The sequence below is a fragment of the Pleurodeles waltl genome, chromosome 7 (assembly GCF_031143425.1).
Source record: "Pleurodeles waltl isolate 20211129_DDA chromosome 7, aPleWal1.hap1.20221129, whole genome shotgun sequence".
NCBI lineage: Eukaryota > Metazoa > Chordata > Amphibia > Caudata > Salamandridae > Pleurodeles > Pleurodeles waltl.
In genome coordinates, this window is record NC_090446.1 from 461,577,755 (window position 1) to 461,589,779 (window position 12,025).

Genomic DNA, 12,025 nt, shown 5'->3' on the forward strand with positions numbered 1-12,025 from the left:
GTATATGTATATATACACACACACACACACACACACACACACACACATATAAAATACCAAAACTCACAGGGATGTTATAGTTAGGCTCACATTTCAGTATTATATATAACAGAAATCTCCAGAAATAAGGAGAAAAGCACACATACTCCATTTATGTCTATTTCCTTTATTTAGGCAATGCACCCAATGTGTTCTTCAGTTAGGTCAGTTTCAATTCTCTCCTTTAGGCAACACACCCAATGTTTTCTCCAGTTCGGTTCTTTCCTTTAGTTAGGCAGTGCACCCAATGCGTTTCAACAGCGCACGGCCCTCATTCCCCCTTTTGGACATTGGCTAGGATCCAGGGCATGGGGTCCCTGAGGCTGAAATTGGCCCAGGAGGGGGCTGCAGGCCACTGTCCCTTATAAATATGACAGGCCCTGGGGGATGGGTCCCCAGGGCCAATATTGGCCCAGGGAGGGGAACATGTGACCCCTCCTCCACAAACTTTTCCAGGCCCTTACACCTGAATAGGCTGTGCACTGTCTCCACACAAGGAGCTGCATACACCCTCTAGTTATTTTGGAGCCAGGGCCAGCAAGGCAGGGCATCTGTGCACTTCAAAGGCATGCCTCTTAAAGCTTCTCCCCACTTTAGAGGCACAGCTGTGTGTAAAAGGAGGACCTCAGACACCAACTTTTCAGTACACTTTTGGACCTGTGGATACTCTGCCAGGAAGAAGGACTGCAGTGCTGCTACAAAGACTGCCACTCTGCTGGTCTAAATGACTTCTGCCCTGCTGTGGTGACCTGCTGCTTGCTGCTCTCTTGCCTGGGAAAGAAGAACTGGACCTGGAACTTCATCTTGAAACCAGGACCCCAGAGTGACTCAAAGAGCTAGGCTGCTCACCTCCTGATCTGATCCTTAGTGACATAAATGCCTTCCCAACAATTCCTGGATCCATCTTAAGTGAGTTCCTGGCCCCCAAGTGATGCCTCTCAGGTCCAGTACTGAATACTACCAGAAGTGCTGAATTTTCAGGAACTCTACTTTCAAGATTGTGTGCTCTACTAAAGATATTTCTAACTTGATGTAAGGGAGGAATTTTAAAAGGTCAAATCTGGAATCCAGAACAAATAGCAGGATTTGAAGGAACTACCAAAGGGCACAACCAGCTTCCCAGAGGATACATAAGCTTCAGAAGTTATTCAGCAGTCACCACAAAATGGACTGCCTCTAGTAAATAAATACGGGTGATCCTACATGCCACAAATACATTTCATGAATAAATAATGAACTAGTCACAGTCACTATAAGTGTGACTATATCTGTTTAATTATTTCCAGCGAGCCTTCTTTAATTTCTTAGAATAGAACAGTTTGTTTTTAATTATATTTGCAATAATGCAGTGCTCAGCTGACAGGAGTTTTACTCTCGCTAATTCACGGTCATGCTTTATCCAGGTTATTGAAGAAACACAAATGTTACAAAAAGTACATTTTTCATTGAATATCCAGATTTAGTAATGGTGCTCCCATCACCACACATGCAGTACTAGATTGTTCAAACTGGACATAAGGTCCAAATTTTGAGATTTTTTGGACTGACGTGTATGAAAATCATGTGATTGTGAAAACATCAAAAAGGAGCACAGCAGCTGTATGCATACATCGAGTCTCATGTAATTGTGAAGAGGTTCTGTAATTTTAGCATGTATAGTAGTATCAAACGTATCACTACATTTCTGGTGACAGAACTGTAAATTAAAACTGAAATATGATGTTGTTTTATATTGATGATCGATATAGTAATGCACACCCTTTTACTTTAACGGTTCGATGTCCAGTAAGTTTCTTGAAAGTAGGTGACACAGCAGTTAGAAAACCAATCATGCAAACTGCCTATCCAGTAAACAGATTTAACCCTTTGTGGAGTAAAAGTCATGAAAATAGGTTACATTGTGTAAAGAATGTCTTAAGGCCATGAGTGTCTTTGAGAAAGCTGGTTGCAACTCAAGGTGAGGATTTACATGGTGATCTAAACATGAGTCTGGGCGCAGGGTTGAACTTTAGAGCTCATCTCTGAAGTTCAGGCCACAGGCGACCATCTTCTTTTGATAGTCTTTCTCGAATCGCTCATTTTGTGCCATGTTGAAGTGGTTCTTCCAATCTCCTGTGATCCCTGGAGAAGTGGAAAGAGACAAAATAATAGCGTAATAATAAAGATATTACATACAAAACAAAACAGATCCTCTTGTGTCACGAATATACATTATTAATGACCTCAGTACCACTCATGTTATCACTAACATAAGGAGGTACATCAATTTTAAATCGTTGCAATTTAATGATGTTTGCAACAGTACAATAATTTGGCACAGATTGAAACTCTCCATGATTACTCAAGTGTACGCGGAAATTCTGTGCGCAATAAAAATCAAGTTTGTGAGTGTCTTATCTGAAGTGCCAAAGAAGCTAGTCAAATGTATAAATGAGACAACCTAGGGCAGGGTCTGTGCTACATTTCAGGTTAATCACTGTGTAAATTGTTCTAATTAATTATAGATATTTATAGATAAATACATTTCTTTTGGGATACCATCAAAACTTGTCATAATATGGCTCTTCCAGATCTACGTCGGATATTTTTGACAAAAGGCCAGTGGCAATCAATGAAAAACAATTTTATCAGCCTCACATTTTCTTGCCAACATCCTTTATTCGATAATAGACTGGGAATTGCAAAATTATGTTTATAGATACTCATGCTTCAAAATATTCCTAAAATGATCAGGTTCACGTTTTATCAATTCTAGTCTGTTATACACTTTGTTACAGCGGTGGACCATAACTCTTACGATATTTAAATGTTCTGCCATGGAGGTATACTGAGTATGCTAGGAGCCCACTTGATCCTACTGACAAAATCAGATATCGCAAAAAAAGTATTTAGCACATTCCGAATAAATGCGCTACAGGTTTTCACTATTCTTTCCTGGACCGGAACTGGCCAACTATTTAGAGTTTATTTAGGTGTAGGATAAACGAGTTCGTATCATGTAACTTGTAGAGTGTCCTTTTCTCTAGCCATGCTACATACTATGTATCTAGATACAATACAAAAGAAGTTCTAAAAGTAAGCAGGATTCAGCAGATTTGAAACATCGTTTCAGGTGATGCCCAAAGCTTTTAAAATATTAGAAAACAATTGATAGCTTGCTGTGGATATTAAGATTGTCCAATATGTTTCAAGTTTCAAATCTGTATGCTCAATTGTATGGAAATGAAAGAAATAATATTCAGAATTTTGCTTTAGAATCAACTATCTGCAAAATGTCAGAATCTGAAATGATGAACAAACACCAAGATCCCTACTTTTAAGGAGCTTCAAGAGTTGCTCCTAGATTTGTCATGAATATGTAGAAAATCATGCCACTAATTGGGAGAGAAACCAAAAACGTCTTCCCTTCTGGAAACAATTACATTCTATGGCTGGGTGTGAATACAGGTGAGTGTGGCACACTGATATTGTAAGTGTAGGAAAGGTTATCAGTTCTCCCACAATCCCCCATGTTTCCTGTCTGGGCTTTCTGGTTTATGAAACTGCTAAAAGAGGTTTAAGGACATATTTACAAGAAAGTGGCACATTGGTCCCGATGCGCCACTTTTCTTGCGCCGCCCCTACCCCACCTAATGACACCATGGTTGCTCCATATTTACAATACAGCGCACCCTGGTGGTCCTTAGGACAATAGCATCCAATTATTTTACGCTATTGTGGCGCTTTGCTGCACTAGCATAAAAAATGTTGACGCTAGTGCAGCAAAGCACAGGGAGGCCCACTGATTAAAATGTGCGTGTCATTTTAAAGCCTTCTCTGAGCAGGCATAAAAAATGACAGAAAAAATGTTGCAGTGAAATGTTGTATATTTCACTACACCATTTTGCAGCCTACCTGCATTGGAAAGCCTCCTTGCATACATTATGCCTGGAGCAGGCGTAATGTGCTGCAAGGGTTTACAAAGTAGTGCAATGCAAGCATTGCGCCACTTTGTAAATACAGCAGGGGAGAAAGGCCTCCTTAACGTTGCCTTAGTGCAAAAACAAATTACGCTAGGGCGGCACAAGGTGGTGTTAGGGGACTTTAAATATGCCACTCTAAATTGTGTACTGTGCACTGAACTCATCTAATTCTCCTTTTCGACTTTACTCCACAGTCATTTAGATGGCACAGAAAAGGCACCATTGCCATAGGAGTTATTTGTCATATGTGGGCTGTTTATCTCCACTTCAGTGATATGACAAAACTATGTTTCTGCTGAGAGCATCACTGTACTCTGGTTGGGTTGCACTTTAAAAGCTCGACAGTGACACTTTTAAAGGAAAAGAGCCTTTGCCTTGTTGGGAAACCCTTTATTATTGGCTAATATATCTCACATAAAGTGTGCCTTGTAAGCCCGATGTGCTGAGTGCTTAATATATAAAACGAAAAAAGTTTGTTACTTATTAAGAATAGTGTGCCCATACAGCGAATTAGTACCAACTGCTGTTTCCACTGCATAGGTTACGCTAGATTCTCAAATAGCAGGCGCAGGCGCGATTAGAATCGTTACTCTTTCTGTGTTCATAATACAAACAAATATTGACTGCTGAACCCATCAACTATCACATTTCATCCAATGTGTTGCATAAACTGACAATTTTCCAGTTTCATGGAAAGGTGCAGTAGTGAGGCCTATCTTTAAGAAGGGGTACGGCAAGTTACCAGTAGGTTAGAGAATACTTGGCTTCAGGACTATTATTCCTGAGGTGATTTTCCCTTCTTCAACATTTGGAAGATTATAATTCGTATAATGATATACTACTCATTGAGTTAGATGGCGTAAAGGCCACACCAAACTAACCATTGCTTTGTGCTTCCGACTGTAGGCCAGAAGTCAGTGTAAATAAAGGAGAGTTTATGTTGCTGCTTGGCTGACTTTTAGACAACATTTGATTTGGTGGATTGTAGGAGTCCATGGAAGAAATTCAATGCTTCGAATATTCTCACTTGTTACAATCAGTTATTTAATCCCTTAATGGTGCAGATTGGGTCCAAGTGGAGACAGACTCTTTTGGTTGTCACATAAAATGTATTGATAAATACCGGTTTTCATCAAGGGTGCGTTTTAGCTCCAGCCTTCTTTGGTCCTTACATGGTTGATCTTTTATTGAATTTAAGGAAGTCAAACCCTTTTCTCCAAAGACTGGGACAGCCCATATCTCCTTCTTCTACTACGTGAATGGCTTGATATTGATGGACTATAATGGGTTTAGATTGCAAAGGAAACTGAGTGTTCTCCATTCTTACTCTAAAGTAAATTATTTGACAGTAAAGTTGGATAAAGCAAACGTTTTGAAACTAAGCATGCACGTTTTACATGCCATCTTGCAGATAATCAAGTGATATAAGTGAGTGCATATAAATGTCCAGGTGTACTGTCATCAAGAAATTGTTGGGGATAGCAACTACATAATTAGAATATTAAAATAAAGTCAATGCCAGGAGCGATGGATACATTTAATTATGAATACTGTGGCTACTTCATCACCCCATTTATAATTACATTTAGAGGCACAAAAGCTGCTTTGGCCTTTATGGTGATGAGATATTATACTGTGATCCAAGAGTTTGTTTGGGAACTCTGTAGAGTCGCCCTTTAAAATGAATTTAAATCTGCTTCCTTGCACGATGGTTCAGGCAACAAGACGTGAATTGAAGCTCACTTTGTGGCCAGAACTAACAGGTGTGGAGTTGTTAAAATTATTTTAAAAATTAAAGAGTAGGAAGCACATGAGGAAGAAAGTGTGCCTAAGTTGGAAGGAGCTTTAATAAGTGAAAGGAAACTCGCAAAAATATATTAAGCCAGATTAATATTTTTTTTTTAGATGTAGCAATTGGGTTAGAGTAGTTGTTGTTAAAAAGTGCCGTGTGATTGTTTAAGCCTTTTTTTTATTAATTGAATATTATGATGTATTTTATCCAATTACTTTCTCTAAATAAAAATCTTGTCTGTCGTGAACCAATTTTTTTGTGCCTAATTAAGAGTTTGGAGGATATGGTACACAATTGCAAATGAAACAGAGTACCCTCTCGACCAAATCCATCACCAGCCTGTCTCATTTAGAGATGCGTAGACCTTAAGATTTCCATCAACGTAGCTCCCATTGCCTCAATCAATGAAAAACTTGATCTGTTAGAGTAGGTGCATTAGAGAATGAACATTACACGGCTCGCCCTATTTAGAGTGGATGGTGTATTACCTTTTTTCCTGTTTGTCATCACTAGGAAAGACGTGGAGATGGGGGACAGGACATCAACAATAATGATCACCACACCCTGTAGGAAATCTCTTAGGGTGAGGATGGAATTTTTTTTGTTTTTCTGAAACACACTCCCACTTTGGGAGTTTTCTTCTTAGATCAGAAAAATTGTAATGGTTTGGTGAAAAGCCATCAAAACCGATGCTGGGCCTCTACCAAACCTTTTGTACATTGAAATGAACTGGTGTGGCACCTGTTCCTTTCAATATGCAGAGATTAGCACTGGACCGGCACTCATCTTAAATTTGATGAACAGTAGTCCGTTAGGATAGCAGACCTAATGTCCTCTGCGTCTAGACGTATGGAGTAGCATCAGTCAAACTCAGCATCAGGCCCCTTGTTTTAAATCTTCAATTGGAAAATTACTAGTAACATGATTTTACACTGTTTTAAAAATCTAATGTAATGCTGAAAGTAGATTTTAGATAACTTTAGTGAAAAGTAAATTTATAAAAATGTACTGTGTCCTTCTTGAGTCAAACTTGTTCAAAACCAGTCTGTGTCTCGGTCCCATTCCAGAAGCCTGAGAGTTAGTGACCTCTGAGCCCAGATGACTTGAGTGCTGTCATCAATAGGCCATTTAACAGGGATTAGCCATCTGGGAGTGGGGTAGGAGCAGTTGACAGAACAAAGGACATCCTTTACACTGTTGACTTGGAGATACTATTAGGGCTGACAGGTCTGCTGTTGTCTTTTTCTCTCAGGGCACTCTTATACTTTCAGGCTTCGACACTAGCAGGAGGCCAAGCCAGTTTTCACCCTAACACAGGGGATGATGCACCAACTAAATAGGGGAGTGTCTAAAAGAAAGTCAGATCTCTACCAGATGGAAGAACAGTTTAGCAATTTCAGATTTCGGGCTTCTGAGTTTTGTTACAGTTAAACATAGATGAAGTGAGGTGAAAGGAGGTGGGAATGGGGGGAGAAAGTTGACAGAATTTGGTGGAAACATTCCTGACTCCTGCTGGCACTGATGGACTGAAACAACTTTTTATTGGTCAAGGACTGACCTCCTATTTGTCTTCTGAAGGGACAGAGAAACAGACGGAGAACTCCTGAGAGTAAGAGGGCCCAACTGACAACAGAATCTTGGGCCCTGCAAAAGCCCTAGCAGGAGAGAAAGTTAGTGCCTAGAGGTCTCTCCTGAGATTCTGGGGCTTGCAGCAGTGATCAGAAAGCACTGTTCCAGCAACTGGAGAAAAGTGGTCCGTAGTCATTATTACCACCTTCGGGGGACCAGGAAACGTGCTGATGCTTGCCCAGTGAGGGTTCACCAAAGAAAGGCAAGAAACACAGATTAATCAAAATTGAGGTTTTGTGTTATGCTGAAAACTGATTTAGAAGAAACTTGTCAGAATGGTATTGGGCATGTGGGGCTCTGCCCAGCTCTAGCTTCAAACCTTGCCTGCTGGTGGATTTGGAGAGCCAAAAAGGTGACTTGATGGTAAAAACAAAGACAAAGTGGCAAATCTATCTAAGAGGTAAAGTAACCTCTGCATTTATTAAATCCAGCTTTATCCTGTGGAGATTTTGACTCCAAAAACCAATAGTGCCAGTGTGAGGGCGACACTCACATATCCAACTTCAGCTTCAACCCTGCACCTTGTCTTGATGAAAGATGTTAACTTCCAATAGGTAGTCTAAGTGCCTGATTTAAAATTCAGTACTCCATCACAATGTTGACGGATAGCCCATCCGCTGAAATATAAATCCCATTACATCCTATGGGATGTATATTTAGGCAGATGGGCTATCCATCACCGTTGTGATGGAGGTACCCGTTTGCCAAACTCTAAATCTGGCCCTAAGTTGGAAGGTTAAAAGTTTGACTTGGGCAATCCGCTTTGCATATTGCTGACCTCCTCTCCACCGAAGTTGCCCTGAAACCCCACCTACGTCTTGGTCAACTACAAACTGACTGTTTTCATTGGTGCTTTATTTACTGCACAAATTGAATTAAACAATTATTGCCCGTGCACTTTTTCTGGGTTTGACCATTTTGGAGTCTTTTTGCCAATTACATTTTTTTCTTCTCAACTGGTTTGGAAGTTGTACTGTGTTATTTTTTTTCCTTGACTTTAAATAAAATTGTTGATAGTGAGCAATCTTCATGCGGCCATCCCTGCAGGTTCAGCAGCTGATTCTTTTCTGCCCGCTGCTTCTATACAACTATTGGCTCGCAATAATGACAATGTCCCAACACAGGCCCCACCACACATTTTCTTTACATTCATCAAGCTTCTCTATCCCTTGTTTATACCGCAATATACATCTAAGGTGTCGCACAATATCCTGAACCTTGGAAACCTGATAAAACCTCTCAAGAATCTGGAAACACATCACTCCTCAGATATCACAACTATAGCTTTCTTAAAAGTGAGAGGAGAGAAGTGTATGAACCTTTGTTGCTATCGTTTGCAACCTTCAAATTGTCCCAAAAGGTACTGGACCACAAACAAACGTTTTGGACCTGGGGCTTTAAAATTACACTCTACCAGGGTAATAGCTACCCATTCTTACCTCGGCTCCTGATTTCACCTATTGAAACACCCATGAGGGGTCCCCGCAATCACAACTATCACTTAGGGAATACCCTTGTTTAGAAAAAGCAGGGAACAAAAGAATAACAAAAACAATCTGTTGGAAATGGCCCTCTCTACAGGGTCAACCCCAAACATTTTTCCTTCCTCCTCATACTTTTGGCTGGATCTTTACTTGTTGGCCTTAAGACTCAGTGCACTTTAGCACTGCTAACCAGTGCTAAAGTACTTGTGCTCTCTTCCTAAAACATGATTTGATTGACACATACCTGATTTGCATAATTAATTTAGTCCCTCGTAGGGTGGCATACCATATACCCATGGTCTGTAAATTAAATGCTACCAGTGGGCCTAAATTATTTATTGTACCACTCACTTTAAAACATGTCCCAGACCTGCCTTTGTAGCATGAAGGCAGTGTCCTACTGCCATGTCGACTTGGCTTTTAAAATCCTTTGCCAAACCTTAAACTCCCATTTTATTACATATTAGTCACCCCTAAGTTAGGCCCTAGGTAGCAATAGGAAAGGGTGCTGTGTAATTCAAAGTTAAGACATGCACTTTTACGTTTTATATGTGCTAGTAGTGAAAAACTTCCACATTTGTTTTTCACTATTGTGAGGCCTACACCTCCCACATTGTAACACTGGGGATTTCTTACTATATTTAATAATCTGTAATTCCTAAACCAAAGGTGGTAGATATCTTATGTTTGGTATCTATGAACTTGTAACAATAAAACCCTCTGCAATGGTAAAGGCAAATTAATCATTACAAATTTGAAAATGCCACTTTAGGAAGTTGGCATTTTCTTGCCCTTATCCCTCTGTGCCTGCAGCCTGTTTTAAGCCACGTGACTGGGCGTAACTGTCAGTTAGGACTGTGTGAACTCAACCCAGTCACACAATTATGGAATTAACAGAGCCTGAATGGGTCGTTAATTGACTTGATGGGGGGCAGAGCTAAGCACATCCCCTCTTGCACTTGAATAGGCTGTGCTCTGCCACCACACAATAGGCTTAATAACCCTGTGTTGTCAGTGCAGCAAGCTAGGTACCAGGGTAGGGAAGGCCGGAAACTCCCAAAACTTCAACAAACCCTTCTGGAAACTTCTCCCAGCTTCTAGGAGCAGGGCACCAGGGTATAAAGATAGGGCCCTTAGTCCCACTCTTCAGTTCTACTGCTGAAACTGCAGAAATACTTTCAGAGGACTGCATGCTGCTGTAACATGCTGAGCACTCTGCCAGACTGCTATTGTACCTGAAATGACTGCATTGATGCCTGGAGCCTGCCTTGAACCTTCAGAGGCCAGCCCTGCTGTGGAGCCATGCATCTTCACCTGCAACCAGGACTTCCAGAAGTGACTCTAAGGGCTGAGTCCCCCTGTTCATAGCCACAGGGACATAACAATAATAATAATTTATTGAAACTTTCTTCATTGTTATAAATTGTTTTGGCAATTTGATTGTGTTGTGTTGTCACTGGAACACTGTTTGTGTGCTGCATTAATTCTTAACTCATTGCATCTAAGTTTAGCCTGACTGCTTTTTGTGCCAAGCTACCCAGTGTTAAGCACAGGTTAAATTAGTGACTTTTTGTGGTTCACCCTGTAAGGGATTGTGGCTCTTGCTTGACTAGGGCTCACACCCCAGTCAACCAACAAGCCAATTTCTCACATTGGTGTTCAACAGTGTAGAACAGGCTGGTGTTTGTACAGTTCCATACAGTGATTCGTGTTACACAAAAATCCCAGATAAATAATTCGGCATAGAAATTGATTTTTAAATCCTCTTTTTTCTTTCAATTGGTCATTTCTCTAAATTCCACTCCTGCTTGACCTTCATCAATGTGGGACTCTTTTTTTGGTTGTTGCACCTGTGAGACCTTGTCAGAATGGAAATGGATCCCTACTGCCTGTCATATTACAGTGTGAAGGAGCTGAGGAGGTTCTGCAAGGAGAGAGGCTGACCATGGAGAAAGGGTTGACTAAGGATTCTGTGAATGCCCTATATTCATTTGAATTCAACTGTTGGTATGGAGCACCAATAGAGGACACTGAGGAGGACCCCTTTGGAATTCTAAAGAATCTAAAGCCCTGGAACCTCCTTGATGGTTCAGAGGACAAAGAGGACAATGGCTCTGAGAAGGCTGCGGAGGGAAGGAAAAATTACTTGGTAGAGACTCTAGGAAAGAGAGGGTAGCTCACAGAGAGGGAGTCTCCTACCAGATCCACTGCAGGAAGCAGTGTCTCCTCATACACCCTGTGTTCTGAAGAGTTAAAGAACTGATAGGCTTAGATGACCTAAGGCTGCTGCGGGCCCAACTGCCTGCAGAGGAGAGAAGAACTGAGGCTGAGAAAGTCTCGATGGAAAAAAGGAAGGTTGAGAGAGCCATGGAGGAGAAGAGTATGGCCCATGAGCTCAGTATCAGGGAGCTGGACTTGAAAGTGTCCAGTGCTGAAGGAAGGATCCACACATCCAAACACTGGGTGCCTGGCTTAAGGGAGGGGGATGACATAGACAGATTGTTTGAGGTATATGAGGTCACTCTAGATGCACACATAATCCCTGTGGAGGATTGGAGAGCTGTCTTATGGAGGCATATACCTGTTGATGGTAAGGAGGCTCTAACGGCCCTTGAGAAGTGGGACAGGCTGAGGTATCCCACCATGGAGAAGACCATTGCCAAGAGATATGACTTCACACCAAAACAGTGAAGGTTGAGATTCAGAGCAGTAGGAAAATGTCTCACCAGTCCTGGGGGAAATTTGTGGGTTACATTTGTAAGGCACTGGATGGTTGGGAGAAGGGAAGCATGGTAATCACTTTTGAAGGACTGGACAGTTTGATTGCTAGAGAGCACATGCTCAGTCACTGTTTTCCAGAGCTATGTGTGGGAGGCTGGCCTTGCTTGTAGTGGGTACCAGAGGTACTTACACCTTGTGCCAGGTCCAGTTATCCCTTATTAGTTTAGAAGAAGTGTTTCTAGCAGCTTAGGCTGATAGAAGGTAGCTATGGCAAAGCAGCTTAGGCTGAACTAGGAGACATGTAAAGCTCCTACTATACCACTGGTGTCATTTGCACAATATCATAAGAAAACACAATACACAGAAGTACTAAAAATAAAGGTACTTTATTTTTATGA

General features: G+C 41.2%; 1 pseudogene; it reads right to left on the bottom strand.

Annotated features, from left to right (window-relative positions):
- Positions 1-2,047: 2,047 nt before the first annotated feature.
- The window catches only part of LOC138246895 (sulfotransferase 1 family member D1-like), a 428,858-nt pseudogene continuing 418,880 nt past the window's right edge, over positions 2,048-12,025 (bottom strand).